Source organism: Saccopteryx leptura, chromosome 1 (genome assembly GCF_036850995.1).
Source record: "Saccopteryx leptura isolate mSacLep1 chromosome 1, mSacLep1_pri_phased_curated, whole genome shotgun sequence".
Classification (NCBI taxonomy): Eukaryota; Metazoa; Chordata; class Mammalia; order Chiroptera; family Emballonuridae; genus Saccopteryx; species Saccopteryx leptura.
The window spans coordinates 33,367,456-33,388,149 of record NC_089503.1 but is presented as its reverse complement, the minus strand read 5'-3'; the positions used below and the strand labels follow the sequence as shown (position 1 = coordinate 33,388,149).

The 20,694-nt window shown below is 38.3% G+C and overlaps 1 protein-coding gene and 1 pseudogene across 3 annotated transcripts in view; both read left to right on the top strand.

Annotated features, from left to right (window-relative positions):
• METTL15 (methyltransferase 15, mitochondrial 12S rRNA N4-cytidine) overlaps positions 1–20,694 on the top strand; it is a 190,024-nt gene that overhangs the window by 30,722 nt on the left and 138,608 nt on the right. The gene's annotated exons all lie outside the window — the stretch shown is intronic.
• LOC136388734 (heat shock protein HSP 90-beta-like) lies at positions 1,273–3,434 on the top strand (annotated as a pseudogene).

Here is a 20,694-nt window from a genome sequence, read left to right as displayed (position 1 = left end):
CTTCAGTGTACTTTGAACATATCATTTTCACATTCTTACAGTTGGTTTTACTGAATCATGGTTTGCCTTTTTATTTTATCACTTATATTGAGGAATATTAAAAGTAACAACTTTGAAATTCGTGTTTACTCTAGGGAAGGAGGAAGAAGTAGTTTACTGTAATTTCTTTATGAGGACTAATAAGAAATTATTTTTTCAAGGTGTTTTTGAAGGATTAGGTTTGTGTGTGTGTGTATGTATGTTAATATTTTTTTGGTGGGATATGGAAAATCTTGTAATTTCATGTTTTTCTCTTTGCATTGGCTTCTAGGAAACAGATAAATTGTGTGGTTTGCTTTATTAAAGGGCATAAACATTTCATGTCCTATGTTTTGAGTAATAGTCTTACTACTGATTTTAATTATACTTTTAAAATTTTTTTCTTTCTCCATTTCTTCACATTTTTACCTTTTGTTCTAATTTATCTTTGTAAGTCATCTAAATTTTCTTTGAATCATAAGGTATTAAAAATTTACATGTAGGCCCTGGCCAGTTGGCTCAGCGGTAGAGCGTTGGCCTGGCGTGCAGGGGACCCGGGTTCGATTCCCGGCCAGGGCACATAGGAGAAGTGCCCATTTGCTTCTCCACCCCCACCCCCTCCTTCCTCTCTGTCTCTCTATTCCCCTCCCGCAGCCAAGGCTCCATTGGAGCAAAGATGGCCCGGGCGCTGGGGATGGCTCCTTGGCCTCTGCCCCAGGCTCCAGAGTGGCTCTGGTCGCGGCAGAGCGACCCCCCCCCCCCCCCCCCCGAGAGGCAAAGCATCGCCCCCTGGTGGGCAGAGCGTCGTGCCGGGTGGATCCCGGTCGGGCGCATGCGGGAGTCTGTCTGACTGTCTCCGTTTCCAGCTTCAGAAAAATACAAAAAAAAAAAAAAAAAAATTTACATGTAGACATCTAAGCACAATGGATCTTTTATTGGCAATTTATTTAGAAACTGACTTGATACTAACTTTGACTTTTCTCATTGGATCCATGCTCTTCAGGATGTTGAGACTGGCTGTGGCTTCTGAAGCCCCTTTTCTACATTCTGTTTCCTGAAGAAAGGGGATAGTTCTTCATTTCTATTTTCTCTGGTCCTTTATTCACTCTCCAAACCAAAAGCATTTTTAAATTATTTTAAACAATAGTTGCCAGTTCTCTTGAGTCACCTCTGTGCACGTTGCATACGGTGTGTGAGCTGAACACAGTTCCGGCCCACCCTGCTTTTCAGTACTTGCACCTCTTCACCTTTATGATGCCTGAGGAAGGGCATCATGGAGAAGAAGAAGGAGAGACTTTTGCCTTCCAGGCAGAAATTTCCCAACTCGTGTCTCTCATCATCAATACTTTCTATTCCAATAAGGAAATTTTCCTTCAGGAGTTGATTGGTATCTTGCCTCTGACAGGATACACCATGAGGGTCTGACTGACCCAAGTTGGACAGTGGTAAAGAGGTGAAAATTGACATCATCCCCAATCCCCAGGAATGCACCCTGATACTGGTAGACACAGTCATTGGCATGATCAAAGCTAATCTCATAAATAATTTGGTAACCATTACCAAGTCTGGTACAAAAGCATTTATGGAGGCTCTTCAGACTGGTAAGACATCTCCATGATTGGATAACTTGGTCTTGGCTTTTATTCTCCCTACCTGGTGGCAGAGAAAGTGGTTGTGACCACAGAACATGATGATGAGCAGTATGCCTGGTAGTCTTCTGCTGGGGGTTCCATCACTTGTGAGCTGTCTAGTGTGAGTTTATTGGCTGGGGTACCAAAGTGATCCTCCATCTTAAAGAAGATGAGACAGAGTACATAGAGGAGAGGCAGGTTAAAGAAGTGGTGAAGAAGCACTTATAGTTCATAGGCTATTCCATCATCCTTTATTTGGAGAAGGAATGAGAGAAAGAAATCAGTGATGGTGAAGCAAAGGAAGAGAAATGGGAGAAAGAAGAGGAAGAAGAGATGACAAGGAGAAACCCAAGATTGAAGGCATGGGCTCAGATGAGGAGGATGATAGTGCTAAAAATAAGAAAAAGAAAACAAAGAAGGTTAAGGAGAAATATATCTGTCAGGAAGAACTGAACAAGTCCAAACCCATTTGGACCAGAAACCCTGATGACATCGCTCATGAGGAATATGGAGAGTACTATGAGAGCCTTACCAGTGACTGGGAAGACCACTTGTCAGTCAAGCACTTCTCTGTAGAAGGTCAGTTGGAATTCAGGGCATTGCTGTCCATTCCCCTTGGGCCTCCCTTTGACCTTTTTGAGAACTACAAGGAGAAGAAGATCAAACTCTATGTTTGTCATATGTTCATCATGGACAGCTGTGAGTTGATACCAGAGTATCTCAACTTCATCCATGGTGTGGTTGACTCTGAGGCCCTGCGCCTGAACATCTCCCAAGCAATGCATTGATGAAGATGAAGGAACAGCAGAAGAACCCAGTGCTGCTGTGAGGTTGATGGGGATGACTCTTGCGGAGCAAACCCTTGAAGGTGATTCATAAGAACATTGCTAAAAGTGTTTTGAACTCTCTCTTCCTGAGCTGGCAGAAGGCAGAAGACAAGGAGAACTTTAAGAAATTCTATAAGGCACTTTCTACAAACCTAAAGCTTGGAATCTATGAGGACTCAAGTAATCGGTGATGCCTTTTTGAGTTTCTGTGCCATCAAACCTCCCAGTGTGGAGATGAAATCACTCCTCTTTCTGAACATGTCTCTCTCATGAAGGAGACCCAGAAGTCCATCTATTTTATATCACTGGTAAGAGCAAAGAGCAGGTTGCCAACTCTGCTTGTTTGGAGTGAATGCGGAAGCAGGGCCTCAAGGTGTAGTATATATGACGGAGCCTATCATCAGTGAGCACTCTGTGCAGCAGTCAAGGAGTTTGATGGGAAGTGCTTGGTCTCATTTACCAAGGAGGGCCTGGAGCTGCTTGAGGAAAAGAAGAAAATGGAAGAGAGCAAGACCAAGTTTGAGAACCTCTGCAAACTCATGAAAAAATCTTGGGTAAGAAGATTGAGAATGGGACATTCTCAGTAGGCTTTTGTCTTCACCCACTGCATTGTGACCAGTGCCTACAGCTGGATAGCTACATGAAGCTTATCTTGAAGTCCCAGGACCTTCGGGATAACTTTCCAATGGGCTACATGATGGCCAAAAAGCAGCTGGAGATCAACCCCAACCACCTCATTGTGGAGACTGGCAGAAGGCGGAGGCAGACAAGAATGACAAGGGTGTCAAGGAGCTTGTGTGTTGCTGTTTGAAACTACACCTACTGCACGGTCAAGCTAGGCCCAGACATGGTGAAGATGAAGTAACAGAAGAACCCAGTGCTGCTGTTCCTGATGAACCCCCCCCCCCCTTCCTCTCAATGTGATAAGGATGCCTTTCACATGGGAAAAGTAGATTAGAAGTTTCTACCTGCAGACCTTGTATCCTCTGTGGAGTGTCTCTATGGCTCTCCCAGTAGCCCTGAGTGGCCCTAGCCCACCTGGTTTCCTCTGCTGATGTTTAGTGGGTTTTTTTCTCTACTGTCTTTGCCTAAGGCATGTTATAAGGGCCTCAAGTCTTCCCTTACAGTTGATACTGGGTTGGGATGTTGTGTGTTGTGGGTTTTCTAACTTATTTTGTTCTGAAATTAAAGTATGTAAAATAGAAAAAAAGTTGTTTATATTAAAACTCTGTGACTTAATAAAATATTTAGTTAGATAGAGGTGAATTTTATAATTAAAAACAAGGAAAGCTAGTTACCTTCTTTTTTATATTATGTTTTGTAGTTTTTTGTTTGTTTGTTTGTTTGTTTTTTTAAAGAACCATGTAAGGCATTTATATTCTAGTGTTCAGCTTGGATCACATTAAGGATAAACTAAATCTGAAAAAAAATATAAGAAAGTTTCTATGGGATAAATCTATATGATTTTAGGTTTTTATTTGTAAATTTTGTTTAACTGCTTTTTTAAGGAGTTAGTAAATATGGGCTATTTTCATATGATGAATGGGGTGAATTTAAACACTAACATGGGTTATATTATTTATATCATGTAGTTTTTAAAAAACTAGCATTCTTTATTGACATAGTTGTAAAACTGATTTTAAAGTAATATATTTCTATTGCTTGGTTAACAAATCAAACTTTTCAAGCTATTTCTGACCATTAAACCTTTTTGGAAAGTTGTTCCATATCCTTCCGGTCATCTAAATTTATCACAGGCCTTTAACTAAGAAGGTTGGTGAACCTTCTTTCCTTTTGATCTTGCATCCTGGCGGGTGCTCGAATATTTCTTCTGTAAGAAAAGTTTTGGTGGATGAGTCAGTGCACTGAGTCACAGGCAGCATGAAGCCTCTAGTGTTCTATACTAATTAATTGGAAACAGTTTCAAATTTAATTAAGGCACAGTTGTCAGCTCAGTGTTACTGATTGACATCCCACCAAAGTATTTTGTCTTTTGGCAACTTGCTTAATTGTTCTTTGGTATTTAGGTTTTTTGTTTTGCTTGAAGATTTTTTTTTAAATTTGTTGAATAGACCTATAGTTACCATGTTGATTTTTTAAAAGTCCTTTCATAAACCCTGTGTCATTTGTGTTCAATTTCTCCCTTGCTTGATGCCTTTTTCCCCCTCAAAAATGACTTGATACAATTTTCTTTTTAGCTTTCTAATTTATCAGTGAATGAGAGAAGTCTTTTACGTTCCACAGAAACTAGTTCATACAATAATAGTGTATTGATTTGTCAGATAAGAGTCCACTCTCCAACTAAACACTATATATCTTATTTAATAAAAAGTTTCTTGCTTAAATTTTTTACATTGCATTAATTTGACTTTAATTTATTTCTTTAAAAATGATGTTTCTTTGAAAGATTCTGTTTCTTCAGTTTGCTCATATTTGTTTGAAAGTTCTTTCACATGTATGAATGATTTTGCAAGCGGGGATTGATTCACGTTTACAGAAGATTAAACAAGAAATCAAGACCAGGAAGTCATTTTGGCTGAAGAGATCAAATATGTTCTGGCAAGATGATAAAATGCTAGGGTGAATTACTGAATTAAAAACAAGAAAGAGAAGGGAATTTACACATTAAGTGCCTCCTAATTTCCAGTCACTTTACATATATTATTTCTTTAAATACTCTCAACATCTCTGTGAGATGGGAATTACATACTTACCCATAATCAGAAGTGGAGCTCGAAGCCCAGGGAGTTAATAACTTATTCAGAGTCCTCAATAATATTTGTATAGCAAACAGGTTAGGCAATCCATGGCAGCACTTTAGTGTGCCAGATTTGGGCATTATGCCAAAGGAAAATGTAGGAAAAGTATTTGATTTAGTTACAGGATAGATGAGCTATATGACAATAAATGGGTGCTGCATCTTTTAATCTTTCCTCTTAAATATTACTCTTGAAGTTATTTGATTGAAATTGGGAGGCATTTTACAATTGATGACATGTCAAAGCTTAATTGGCAGCATCTTTTTTTAGGGTTTATAAGGTTTATGATGCATCCTATGATCAGTATGATTTAGATTTGTTGAAATACAGTATATAGTCTTTATTCTTCTCACTCCTTGCAAATGTTTAAATACAAAGGGAACTATTTGATCTTTTTTACTCTTTTTCCCTTAAGTCTATTTGATGGTGTTTTAAAAATTTTATGTCCAACTAAGTTTTATAAACATAGCCTAACCTAACCTTCTCTTGGAGAGTCTCATTGAACACTAGCATGAATGAATGCTAGCAAAACCAAATGTTTTCAATTTTGTTTAACCCATTGTTGTACAGACGTGACCAAGGAATTCCCCCTATACCCATCCTGCCTCTTTTTTCCTTATCTGTTTTTCAAAGAATATGTGAATGTGCTTGAAGAACTTAATGCTTTGCATGTGTAACTTTGGGAAATGCTGGATTATATACTCTCTTGTCTCAGAGTATCACCAGTTAGAGTCTGGCCTTTCTGAGAGTGAACAGATTTTTTTTTTTTTTAGCCTTCTTACTCAGCCTCACTTTCTTTTCATTAATTTTTTTAACTTTTTTTTTTAGATTTTATTCATTTTTAGAGAGAGAGGAGAGAAAGAGGGAGGGGGAGGAGCAGGACGCATCAACTCCCATATGTGCTTTGACCAGGCAAGCCCAGGGTTTCACACCTGCAACCTCAGCGTTCCAGGTTGATGCTTTATCCACTGCGCCACCACAGGTCAAGCCTATTTTTATTTTTTGCTCACATATTGACCGCACCACATTACTGTCTGTCTGTATGTATATTTTAATTTGAAACTTATGAGCTGGGTGTTTGGAGTTTTATTAAGGATTCTAAGCATCCAGAGAATTCTTGGAAATGTATAAATGTAATGGAAAAAAATTCATTTACCCTAAATTCAGTAGGTTGTTGGAGCTTCATTATCTTATCTTATACTGATCTCTTCAAAGATATGATATTTTCCTTTTCAAGGATTCACTAAGGAGGCATTTATCACCATTCCCTGCTATTTTTCTTGTTTGTCCTTTTGCTTCTTAACCTGTTCTCCCCCTTCTTCTCACAGCTTCTCTTTGTCCTTTCTAATATCTGGACTCAGTTTCCTTACCAATTCTTCATCTTGTCAGGATTATGTACTTAATCATGTGAGATTGGTCACTCTAATTATTCCCAATTATATTCTTTATATTAGTAATGCTGCTTTAGATCCCTGTTTTTACCAGTTCTGTACAAAAGAGCCTATGCCTGTGACTTTTTATACCTGAGCTATAAACTAGCTTCTTCTTACCAGTCTTCCTTTGGCCAGTAGGTCATCAAGTTTTTTCAGTTACCAAGACATCCAGGTGTACTAACTTAATTGCAGACTTTTCCATTTTCCTCCTGACGGTATTTCTAGTTATGCTTGTGGTTGTCATTCCTGTCAGCAAGTGTTCCTGAGTTTGTGGTATGTTTCTAGAACTATAGTGGCCATCATGAAGTTTACATATTCTGTGCTTTTAAGCACCCTGTACTTTCAGTGAGGAAAACCCATTAATTCATAATTTACTTCATTCATATCATATAAAAGGGGACCCAAATAAGTGTAACACAGCATTAAAGGGCTTGGGAAATGAGATTAGAAATGTGGACTGATGCTGATTGTTTTGAGATTTGACTGCCAAGCTAAGACACTTCTAGGCTAAGACAGCTTTTGAGCAAAACAATGATATGCTTCATGTTTTCTATTCTGCTAAGTATTTAGCCTAAAATCTTGAATTTATTTTAAGTAGTTTGATACTTTACTACCAGCACATCTTCTCTTTTCTAATTTTTTTTTTTTAGCCTTTTCTACATTGAAGAACCTATATCCTAGGATTTTCTGATGATTAAATTAGACATTGTTCATAAGCGCTTTTTTTTTTTTTTTTTTTTTGTATTTTTCTGAAGTTGGAAACGGGGAGGCAGTCAGACAGACTCCCGCATGCGCTTGACCGGGATCCACCCAGCATGCCCACCAGGGGGCAATGCTCTGCCCATCTGGGGCGTTGCTCTGTTGCAACCAGAGCCATTCTAGCGCCTGAGGCAGAGGCCATGGAGCCATCCTCAGCGCCCGGGTCAAATTTGCTCCAATGGAGCCTTGGCTGCGGGAAGGGAAGAGAGGGACAGAGAGGAAGGAGATGGGGAGGGGTGGAGAAGCAGATAGGCGCTTCTCCTGTGTGCCCTGGCCGGGAATCGAACCCAGGACTCCTGCACGCCAGGCTGACGCTCAACCACTGAGCCAACTGGCCAGGGCCTTGTTCATAAGCTTTTAACAAACAGTGTTTATTACATATGGAGATGATAATAATCTGATGACAAAAGGTACTGCAATATGGATGTAGCCAAGATGTGTGTGGGAGGTGGTGGTGGGGAGAGGGCAGTGAAACTACCAATCTGTTCTAGTCTAGCGAGCCTAGCCAGGTAGCAGATATGTAATATGGAAGTCTAGCTTCTGATCCCAACTCTTGTGTGCCTTGCAGATCCCCTTTTCTTCTAAAGCCACTGTGCTTTAATAGATCATTTATTTGTATTCAGTAATTATTAAAAAGTCTGATTTCAGATTTAAAATATATGATTGTGGGAGGAGGGAACAGAGAAGAGTTGTTAGACAAATAATGTATGAGGATGGCTTAAGAAGAACATGAGAGCAGGACCAGCTCTTTTATTTCATTTCTAAACACTATTTCTGATAGATTACCTATATCAAACCTGAAATGATTATTCAGGATTCATCTGCTTCCAATAGAAAAATTTTTTTGGCCCTGGCTGGTTTGCCCAGTGGTAGAGTGTTGGTCTGGCATGTGGATGTCCCTGGTTCAGTTCCCAGTCAGGGCACACAGGAGAAGCAACCATCTGCTTCTCCATTCCTCCCCTTTCTCTCTCTCTCTCTCTCTCTCTCTCTTTCTCTCTCTTCCCCTCCAGCAGTCATGGCTCAATTGGAGTGAGTTGGCCCCAGGCACTGAGGATGCCTCTATGGCCTCTGCCTCAGGTGTTAAGAATGGCTCTGTTGCTGAGCAACAGAACAATGCCCCAGATGGAGAGAGCACCCCCTCATAGGGGACTTGCTGGGTGGATTCCAATCAGAGCACATGCAGAAGTCAGTCTCTGCCTCCTTTCCTCTCAATAAAAAAATAAAAATTATTTTTACTATAAAAAAGACCTATGTGAAAAAGTGCTATAGTAAAGTAGTGCTAAAATGCATTTAAAATCCATTTGTATTTCTCAAATGAGAGTCAATAAATAAAATTATTAGGCAAGAAAACATCCCTGACATTGGAAACCACTCTGAGACAATGGAAAAATTTAGAAAAAGTTTGGTAATACTTGACACTTTTATACTCCTACACCTAGGGCTTATGTTGCCTTTTCAAATTTTAAATATACTGTCATTATTCCAACAGATCTAAATCTCTTGTGCAAGCAGTCCTAAACTCCTAGTTAGGTTAGGTTTGAAAGGTTTAATGAGTCATTTCCCCGCCACACTCTCCAGTCTCCTAGAATGCTTTTTATGTCAAATTGTTAACAAAATAGTTGGACTAGAAGGTTTTAAGGTACTTTTCAATTTGGTAACTGTACTCCATCAGTATAGTACTGTTCTTTCTTCATCTTGGTCCATATTTCATTGTTGTTGGCTCTTTTTCCTCCCATTTCCCTGTTATTGTTGCCCATTTCCCTGTTGTTGTTATTATTATTATTATTATTAATTTTTCTCTATTTGGGCCATGACACTGAAGTGGATTTGTGTGAGATATTATGGGAGCAAAGGAATTGGATCACTGTCTTCTCACTAACTTCTTCCACAAGCAAACACACACACTAATGTCTATTATTTTGGCTACAGAGAGGGAGGAGGAGACAGAAGAAATATAAAAGGAAAGTGAAGATAGTGAATTGGGAAGATGCTTTAGGAATAGCTGTACTAAATTTGAAGTAGAGATGATTTTTAAAAATGAAAGATTCCCCCCTTATATATCCACACACATCCCCAAGGGGTGAAAATACTAAGCAAAAAGCCGTGACATTAATACAATTTTATTGTAATGAATGGATATTTGTTGCATCACTTATAGTTATCAGCACTGCGGGAATTATGCCCATAAGGATTAAAAGATTGAAAACAAAACAGAATCATTGTTGTCTAGTCAAGAGAGTTGAGACTTCAGCCTTACTTTTTTTATAAGGTTTTATTTATCAAAGGTATTCTCAGGAGGTAATGAACCTGAAACTGTTCCAACCTGTGCTGAAATACTCCCACATTATGTTGTTGGAATAGATTTAAGCATTCTTTGTAAACCTATGCCAGAAAGTTCTTACCATTTGAAGTTTCTGCCCTCAGTTGGATTAAGAGAAGGAATTTCCCATCTGTTCACACAAAAGAGCAGTGATCAAAAAATAGGTAATAAGAAAAGATTTCCCTGTTTAAGATGTGCTCTTTGTGGATGAAAGCTTTTCATTGGAAGGAATTGTTTGTTTTCATATGACAAGTAGACCTTATGTTTAAAACAAGTATTTGGACCCAAGTTAAAAGCAAACTTATAGCTCTAAATACACTATATAATTTGCTTGTTTTGATTGGCATTTGAATTCAGTACCCAGTAGATATTCTTGATTTCTTAATATCTCACCCCTCCTGCACTCTGAAACCACATACCGCCACGTAGTCACCTCTTACCAGCATGACTGTAGGAGCCTCTTAATTGGTCACTGACTTTCAATACATCTTCCAGTTTGCTATTAAATGGGTCTAACTTTACATCTGATCATATCACTTTTCTGTTTAATGGTCTGTGAATTCCTGGCAAATGGAAAAGTTCCTTTACCACCAGCTTCATTCTATTGCTTCAGCCTCCTTTCTGCCACATGCCCTGCCTGCCACCCACTCAGACCTATGGTGTTCTTTCAGGCCGCTGTTACTGTGCACCTGCTTCTTCTGCTCTTTGTTCCATGATGACATGTATTGCACCGTTGAAGAACAATCACTGTTCTTTCTTCCAGCATGGCATTTATTACACTGTTTGTAATTGTCTGGTAATTTACCTGTTTCATCTTTAAAACCATGGAGGGATCATTTCTACCCTGTATTTTCTCAACATTTAGCCCAGTGCCTTGTCCAATACTGTTTATTGAATTATTACCCTTCCTCTGCATCTTATAAATTTTTGTGTATCTCTACTAAAGAAGATTTAGAATCTCAAGTAAGCTTATGGTTGTTTTTTTAAGATCTGTATTTCCTGAAATTTTCCCTGAAAAAGAATCTTTAATTTCAAATTTTTACTCATGCTATTATTGGTCCCGCCCTCTTCCTTCAGATTTCAACCAACAGGTATAGTTATTTGTTTCTGAAATAGAGGGTCAGCTCCTGGCATGAGTATCTGCCTTATTTACACTATATAACATTGTTTAGTGTGTTTATATTTCTGCTTTTATTTCCCAAGACTTTCAGACTTACCCTCTATCGCCCTGGCCACACCAGCTACTTTCTGGACAAGTGAATTTAGATGTAGAGAAGTGAGATGAGTTGCCCAACACCACAGAGCGAGGAAGTGATAGAATTAGTATTACGTGGCCTCAAAGCCTATGTGTGTTTTCATTTGCTGCACTACATTGCTGGTTCTCTTTTGGTTCACGAGCTCTTTGCCTAAGTTGCTCTAAAAAACCGTCTTCTAACCTTCACTCTCTTCAATTTATTTCTCATTTTAAACTGGATTGCCGAAGGGAAGTGGGGTTCAGGATACAAAATTTTTCTTTTCAGTCAATTTTGGAGAAAGTGATTTGTTTATATATTTAGTGATAGGCATGTGATGGTGAAACCACGTGCTTTTTATAATTTGATAGTTCGTAGAGAGCAAAAGGGAAAATTTATGACACCTTTTTGTTGTTTTGTTTTTCTAATCACAGACTTTGGGGGATTTATTTTTGAAAATAATTTTTAAAAAATATTCTAATGTATGATTTATCAGTTGGGCTTGGTTAAATGGGGGTTGGGAGAGAGAAAGTGAGGGATAGATGAGCCCATGAAAATATCAGTCTGTTGGTTGCTTATAGAAGAATTAAAGAGTTAGAAAACTCTACTTTTCTGTTATCCCAAAGTTTTGTCTTGGTGACCCAGTCTACTGAGTGGGCAAAAGAGTGTGCTCAGAACATGATGGAACTGGCATTTAGAAAAACCAACAGATAAAATATTACACCCACTGACTCATGAAACAGAAACAATTAAGGTTCCAATTTAGAATGATTCTGGACAGAGGCTCTAATCATTAAGCTCATTTAACAAACATCCATGTGGTAGAGTTGGAAGCATGAGCTAAGTGCAGAAATTAGTAGTGCTGGGGAAAGTTCTGCTTTAAAAGTTGAGCCTCTGTTAATCTCCACAAATTGACTTGTTGCATGAAAATGTAAATATCTAATATTAATAGAAATAATGGAGCGACTTGTTGCATGAAAATGTAAATATCTAATATTAATAGAAATAATGGAGCTGTTTGAATTTTCGAAGTAGGGTTTTTATCTGATGTTTCTGTAATTGATTCTTTTATGTGCCATCATAAATCAAAGTTTATCTGAATTTCAGGCAAGCATTTTTGTTTATTGAGTCTCAGTAAAGGGAGCTGGAACGGGAATTAGATCTGATTTGTGATTCAAAGGTAGATTCCAGCAGAGTGGCTAAGAACACAGGCTGTGGAACCAGCATGCTTGAAGACAAATCTCTGTTGCTCTTCTTATTTGTCACTTGCTTTATGATCTTAGATAAGCCACTTACCTTCCCTTTGCTTCAGTTTTCTCCTTCATAAAATTTAGATAGTAATAATGTGTACATGAAAGGGTAGGAAGTTCACTATAAATATTAACAGTTTTCAGGTTTTGCTCTGCCATTAACTTGTTATGTAATCTTAGGCAAGTTATTTTATGTCCTTGGGCTTTATTTTATTTATTTTATATGAGGAAATAAATAAAATCCTGCTCTCCTTCTGGTTCTAGAATTAATTTTATAGAATGACAGTTTAGTGGATAAGTATATGAAAAGTGTATAGATACTGACATTAAATAAGTGTTTGAATAAAACGGGTTTCTGATCTCAGAGATCTGTGTCTTAGTTTTGCATTACTTTGGACATGTTGGTTTCTGTAAGCTTCAGTATTACGTATAAAAGAAGTTAATGAGAAGTATCTCATAGAGCTGTTGTGCTCATTTTATGAAATAGTGTGCAAAATGCCTATGATAATGCCTGATATGTAGTAGATATTTAAGAATACCATTTTCCTTAATTCCCATTTATATATACAGTCTGTTTCTCTCAGTACTTCCTCTGAAGGGAACCTCATGCTACTTTGTGTATTTGAATTTGTGTCAGTCTCAATGGGGGTTGATGTTAGCATTTGACTTAAGTGAATTTATGGGTTGCCAGTGAATTTGTGAGTCAAAGCTAGGCAAGTTTCATCTAGTTCTTGGTAAAAGGGAGGACCATATTAAGATTATTGAAAATTAAGAAGCAGCAAAAGAAAGAAGCACCTCCTAATACCGTTTATTCTGGCATGATCAGAATTAAGAATTAAGGAAATTTGAGAAAGCACAATAAGGGAAAAGCGAGTTTCTAGTAGTCTGCAGTGTTAATGAAGCATTTTATAGGAAAAACCAGTCTCAGCTCCTTCCCTTCTAACCTATTTATCTATCTGTCGGCTCACATGTTTATTATTTTTTTTATGTGTGTGTGGTGATAACACTCAAGATCCACTCTCTTAGCACATTTTAAATATACAATGTATTATCATTAACTATAGAGCCAATTCGTGATCTATTAAAAAACACAGGTCTTACTACTTTACAGTGTGAGGAATGTATCTTTCTTCTCTTATTTTTTAACTTTATTATAATTTACTCTGTCTTTTCCATCCCTCCTGTGCCAGGTTTCTGGAGTGAATTAACATACTTAGACCCTCTCAGCAGCAATGAGTGAGACAGCTGGGTAAGGAGACCATACTTAGTGAATCTCAGGAGCTGGAGTTTTCAGGAAAGTCCAAGGAAGGAAGGGCAAAACAGAAAAGGTTAAGAGGATAGGACTTTGAGAAGGACTGTCTGAATTTGAATCCTGTCTTCTTTCTGTGCCTCAGTTTCCTCAAGTTTAATGAGGATAATAACCCCCATAAAACTGTATTAATGAGATTATATGTTTGGTAATGATCTTAAGACAATGCTTGATAGGCATTAAATAAATGCTTGCTTGTACTAATTATTTTACAGGTTGTTACTAAGAAATTTATCAGGATTTTAAAGAAAGAAAATTATAAGCCAATATCCCTGATGAATTTAGATGCTAAAATGCTCAACAAAATATTAGCAAACAGGATCCAGCAATATATGAAAAACATCATACACCAGGATCAAGTGGGATTTATTCTTGGGAGGCAAGGCTGGTACAATATTCGCAAATCAATGTGATTCATCACATAAACAAAAGGAAGGAGAAAAACCACATAATAATTTCAATAGATGCAGAAAAAGCATTTGATAAAATCCAGCACCCATTCATGATCAAAACTGTCAGCAAAATGGGAATACAGGGAACATACCTCAACATGATAAAGGCCTTCTATGACAAACCCACAGCCAACATCATACTCAATGGGCAAAAATTAAAAGTAATCCCTTAAGATCAGGAACAAGGCAGGGGTGCCCCCTTTCACCACTCTTATTCAACATAGTCCTGGAAGTCCTGGCCACAGCAATCAGACAAGAAAAAGAAATAAAAGGCATCCAAATTGGAAAAGAAGAAGTAAAACTATCATTATTTGCAGATGATATGGTATTGTATATAGAAAACCCTAAAGTTGCAGTCAAAAAACTATTGGACCTGATAAATGAATTCAGCAAGGTGGCAGGATATAAAATTAACACTCAGAAATCAGAGGCATTTTTATACACTAACAATGAACTGTCAGAAAGAGAAATTAAGGAATCAATCCCCTTTAACATTGCAACCAAAAAAATAAAGTACCTAGGGATAAATTTAACCAGGGAGATTAAAGACTTGTTCTTGGGAAATTATAAAACATTGATAAATCAGGGAAGATACAAACAAGTGGAAGCATATACCGTGCTCATGGTTAGGAAGAATAAACATCATTAAAATGTCTATATTACCCAAAGCAATTTATAAATTCAATGTAATACTGATTAAAATACCAATGACATACTTCAAAGATATAGAACACATATTCCAAAAATTTATATGGAACCAAAAGAGAACCCGAATAGCCTCAGCAATCTTGAAAAGGAAGAATAAAGTGGGAGGTATCACACTTCCTGATATCAAGTTATACTATAAGGCCATTGTACTCAAAACAGCCTGGTACTGGCATAAGAACAGGCATATAGATCAATGGAACAGAACTGAGAAGCCAGAAATAAACCAACACCTTTATGGACAACTGATATTTGACAAAGGAGGTAAGAGCATACATTGGAGTAAAGACAGCCTCTTCAACAAATGGTGTTGGAAAAATTGGAAAACTACCTGCAAAAAAATGAAACTAGACCACCAACTTACACCATTTACAAAAATAAACTCAAAATGGATAAAAGACTTAAATGTAAGCCATGAAACCATAAGCATCTTAGAAGAAAACATAGGCAGTAACCTCTCTGACATTTCTCGCAGCAATATATTTGCCGATTTGTCTCCACAGGCAAGTGAAATAAAAGACAAGATAAACAAATGGGACTGTATCAAACTAAAAAGCTTCTGCACAGCTAAAGACAATAAGAACAGAATAAAAAGACAAACTACACAATGGAAGAATATATTTGACATAGCGTCTGATAAGGGGTTAATAACCAAAATTTATAAAGAACTTGTAAAACTTAATACCAGGAAGAAAAACAATTCAATCCAAAAATGGGCAAAAGAAATGAATAGACACTTCTCCAAAGAGGAAACACAGATGGCCAATAGGCATATGAAAAAATGCTCAACATCACTAATCATTAGAGAAATGCAAATTAAAACCACAATGAGATATCACCTCACACCAGTCAGAATGGTGCTCATCAACAAGACAACACAGAATAAGTGCTGGCGAGGATGTGGAGAAAGGGAACCCTCCTGCACTGCTGGTGGGAATGCAGACTGGTGCAGCCCCTGTGGAAAACAGTATGGAGATTCCTCAAAAAATTAAAAATTGAACTGCCTTTTGACCCAGCTATCCCACTGTTAGGAATATACCCCAAGAACACCATAGCACTGTATGAAAAGAAGAAATGCACCCCCATGTTTATGGCAGCATTGTTCACAATAGTGAAGATCTGGAAACAGCCCAAGTGTCCATCAGAGGGTGAGTGGATTAAAACGTTTTGGTACATATAATATGGAATACTATGGGGCCATAAGAAATGATGACATCGGATCATTTACAACAACATGGATGGACCTTGATAACATTATACTGAGTGAAATAAGTAAATCAGAAAAAAAAAAAGAACTATATGATTCCATAAATAGGTGAGACATAAAAATGAGACTCAGAGACATGGACAACAGTGTGGGGGTTTTGGGGTAGGGGGGCAATAGAGGGAGGGGGATGAGGGAAGGGAGGGGCACAAAGAAAACCAGTTAGAAGGTGACGAAAGACAATTGGACTTTGGGTGATGGGAATGCAGCATAAGCAAATGGCAAAATAACCTAGAGCTGTTTTCTCTGAACATATGTACCCTGATTTATCAATGTCATCTCTTTAAAATTAATCAAAAAAAAAAAAGAATTTGTCTCAGGGCTAATTCAGGCAGTTACAAGAATAGTATAAGGATGCTAATTCTGCTTCTCAGGCCACATCCTGCAAAAGGGACCCCAAGAAAATTGGCGATTTGGCTCTTCTTATTTTGCCAATTGGATTAAAAAAAATAGGTCAGGAACGCCCTGAAATGGAACTAACAATACAAGGGCATAAATTTAAAGGACTTTTAGATTCTGGAGCTGATTTATCTGTTATTGCTAAGCTACATTGGCCTCCTTCCTGGCCCACTCATGCAGCAGCCACAGAATTACAAGGTATAGGGCAGAGCAAATCCCCTCAACAAAGTTCTAGTTTTTTACATTGGGAAATTAAGAAGGTCATTCTGGATTTTTTAAAGGTTTATGCGCTCCCTGGATGGCCAGTTAATTTGTGGGGTAGAGATGTTTTGAAAAATACAGTCCTAATGGTTTAGTCAGTACTCAGATGCTTGATCGGGGATTTTTGCCCACCAAGGGACTAGAAAAAGAACAGCGAGGAATTCTCACCCCCATAGAAGTGACACCCAATACCAGAAGGTGTGGATTAGGATATCAAAATTTAGCATAGGGGCCTTGGTAGCTCCTGCTACCCCAATAATGCATTGTGCGGACCCAATTACTTGGAAATCAGATAATCCTGTATGGGTAGACCAATGACCCCTTTCTCAGGAGAAACTTAGGACAGCTGCTCGATTGGTACAAGAGCAGCTACAGCTTGGACACATTGAACCATCTAATAGCCCATGGAATACACTTCCACATTTTGATCTTGTTGCCTCCTTGATTATCAAGGGGCATTGGCAACTCTTACAGCTTATAGGTTTCGAGCCTCAAAATTATTGTTGTTCCTTTTTTCAAAGGATCAACAACAATGGCTCTGGGAAACTTCCACTAAATGGCAAATTGCTTTTGCAAAACAGCATTATACTGAAACAGTCAACTTAAAATCAGCTCAAAGACTAGAAATATATGCCATTATCATAGCTTTTCAGCATTTGCCATATTCCTCCTTTAATCTATATACAGACAGCAAATATTTACTTATGGTTATTTCCACTATAAAGACTGCTGTCTTAGGGACAACTGCAGATGAACTATTTCAGCAGTGCCTCCTTCTTCAAAGACTTGTATGTCAACATAGAGCTCCATGTTTTATAGGACATATTCGAGCTCACTCCATGCTCCCTGGAGCTTTAGCACAAGGAAATGCCCTTGTTGATTAAGCTACCCAAAAGAAAATTATTTGGAGCAACCATGACAGATCGAACAACTCAATCTCATACTATTCATCACCAGAATGCTGCAGTCCTGTGTAAACAGCTTCAACTCTCTCGGGAAGGAGCACAGCAGGTTGGTAAATCCTGTCCAAGGTGTCCTATACTACAATCTGTCCCTTCATTTGGAGTTAACCCTCAAGGACTCCTACCAGGACAACTTTGGCAAATGGAGGTTACTCATATACCTTCATTTGGCAAACAGCCCTATGTCCACCTTACAGTGGAAACTTATTCTGGATTTATATACATAGTAACCTCTGCCAGAATAGGAGAGGCTGCTAAGCAGGTTATAGCTCATTGTCTGTATGCATTTTTCTATTATTGGATTTCCTAAACTGGTTAAAACTGACAATGCTCCTGCATATGTAGCAAAAGCATTTACTGTATATTGTCAAACCTTTCAGATTGTGGGTATTTCTTACAATCTTTAAAGTCAAGATATTATTGAAGCATACCCAGCAAATATTTTAAGGTCAATTTAAAAAAATTTAAAAGGGGGGAGCCATATCCTGGAACTCCTACGGGTCTACCATATCATGCTTTTTACTTAAAAAATTTTAAATTTCTTTTGAATGCAGATGAACAGGAGATGCCAAATATTCTTCTCCTGCAAACTGCTACCTTCCTTTATCTGATCCAGCTAATAACACTGTTTTGTCTTTTTCCAAATAGTTCCAGATATATGGAAAAGGTATATATAGGCGGATGGGGATCCTCAAACCCCTCAGCGAGATCTTCTGAGCATGGCCTTTAAGGTACCAAGAAGCAGAAAAAACCCAATAGAGATCAGATGAACTACCAGCTTTTAGGATATGCCCTCAAAGGCTCCAACGCCCCAAAGGGGTCTCATAGGATTCCATCTGGGTCCTGCTTCAATAGTGAGAAGGAAAGTCATTGAGCTAAAGCCTGCCAGGCTTACATGCCTCTGCTGTAAGGAAAAAGGGACACTGGAAGGTAGGCTTCCCCCTCGCTCCTCTAAGGGAGGGTTCAGTCTCTTCCAGCCCTGCTCCAGCCATCTATGACCTAACCTTGCCCAGAATGCTGGGGTTTGCCACTGAAGGCTGAAAGTGCCCAGCGCCATCGGCCCCATCTACAACACTGTGGACGAGCCTAGGGTATTTCTTCCAAGAAGCAGGTAAACTGATCTCATTCGCACAAGGACCACTTAACTATGTCTTGCCTGAATAGTCAGGTTTTTTTATTCTTCCCTCAAAGATCTCTGTTGTGGGTGTTGATAGTCCTATTTTCTGCTGCTTTGTTTAATATATAGTGTTTCCTTTATCCCTCCTACCTCAATGCCCCACTCATATTTCAGGCTGGGACCTACTCCTAATTTAGAGCTCTCTCTCCCCCTTTTGCCAACTTCTATTGTGAATTTACCTTTGCCACCCAGCTTAGTGTATCCCAAGGTTCTCTTTACCATGCCACAGTCACAGAGCTCCAGGGAAAAGCACCCTGGTCTCATCTCTCCAGGCAGAGGAGAACGGAGGCTCCATCTCCACACATGCTGCAGATGGCTTTTCCAGTCTACCTGAATCATTACCAGCTAGAAGCAGCGGTCATTGGGACTTGGACGTGAGCTGCAAAGTATAGAATTGTGACAACAATTCCAGTGCCATGCGGACTTTTCCTGGATGTGAACTTTTTCTGGACTCCTGCTCCTTGTGACAGCTCCTAACGGACTGAACTGGGGTTGGGTTGCATTTGCAGGGATTTGGAATGGTGTTGGTGCCAACTTGTACTTGGTGAACATGTTAAGGACACTACTCTTTTATGGATTCTTATTGTATTGGCCAAGAGTTTGCTTAAAGGCTTTAATCACAGTTAAAATATATATATTCAGAAAAAGAAGATGTGGCACATATACACTATAGTATACTACTTAGCCATAAGAAGTGATGATATTGGATCATCTACAACAAAATAGTAGGATCTTGATAACATTATACGGAGTGAAATAAGTAAATCAGAAAAAAACAAGAACTGCATGATTCCATACATTGGTGGGACATAAAAATGAGAATAAAAGACATGGACAAGAGTGTGGTGGTTATGGGGGGGGGGAGGGTAAGAAGGAGAGGGAAAGGGGGAGGGGCACAAAGAAAACTAGATAGAAGGTGACGGAGGACAATCTGACTTTGGGTGATGGGTATGCAACATAATTGAATGACAAGATAACCTGGACATGTTTTCTTTGAATATATGTACCCTGATTTATTGATGTCACCCTGTTAAATTTAATAAAAATTTATGTATTAAAAAAAAGAAATTTGTCATGATTATATCAGGAAGCAGATTGATTAATCTATGTAAATTCATTTGTATGCCATTTGAGAATAAGTGTAGTAATTAATAGCATGGAATTCACTTTTATGATAAGTGTGAATTACTAGAAACTGGTATGCTGAAGTTGAAAACTCTGTGTGGGTATATGTATACATTTCCTCTTTAAGGATATTAGTTTTGCTTGGAAAAATTTGATTTATATGTTCCCAATTGTGTTGAACATGTTATTACTCTTACTCTTTAGGGTCTAAAGCAGGGGTCCCCAAACTTTTTACACAGGGGGCCAGTTCACTGTCCCTCAGACTGTTGGAGGGCCAGACTATAAAAAAAACTATGAACAAATCCCTATGCACACTGCACATATCTTATTTTAAAGTAAAAAAACAAAATGGGAACAAATACAATATTTAAAATAAAGAACAAGTAAATTTAAATCAACAAACTGACCAGTATTTCAATGGGAACTATGAGTCTGCTTTGGTTAATGAGATGGTCAATGTGCTCCTCTCACTGACCACCAATGAAAGAGGTGCCCCTTCTGGAAGTGCAGCGTGGGCTGTCTAAATGGCCTCAGGGGGCCACATGTGGCCCACGGGCCGTAGTTTGGGGACCCCTGGTCTAAAGTGTTCCCTAGGATAGGAAATTAGATTTGGAAGGGACCTCAGAGAAAAACTCATTCATCCATTGTACTTTATAGGAGACATGATCCTGGAAAGCTCCCTAGTTAAAGAAGAAGAAAGAAATAAAGATCTGAAATCTATATTAATATTTCTTGGAAAGATTCTCTTTAAAACAGCTAGAATGGTTAGAAATTTATCTTTATATTCAGGCCATTAATGCATTTTGTGTTT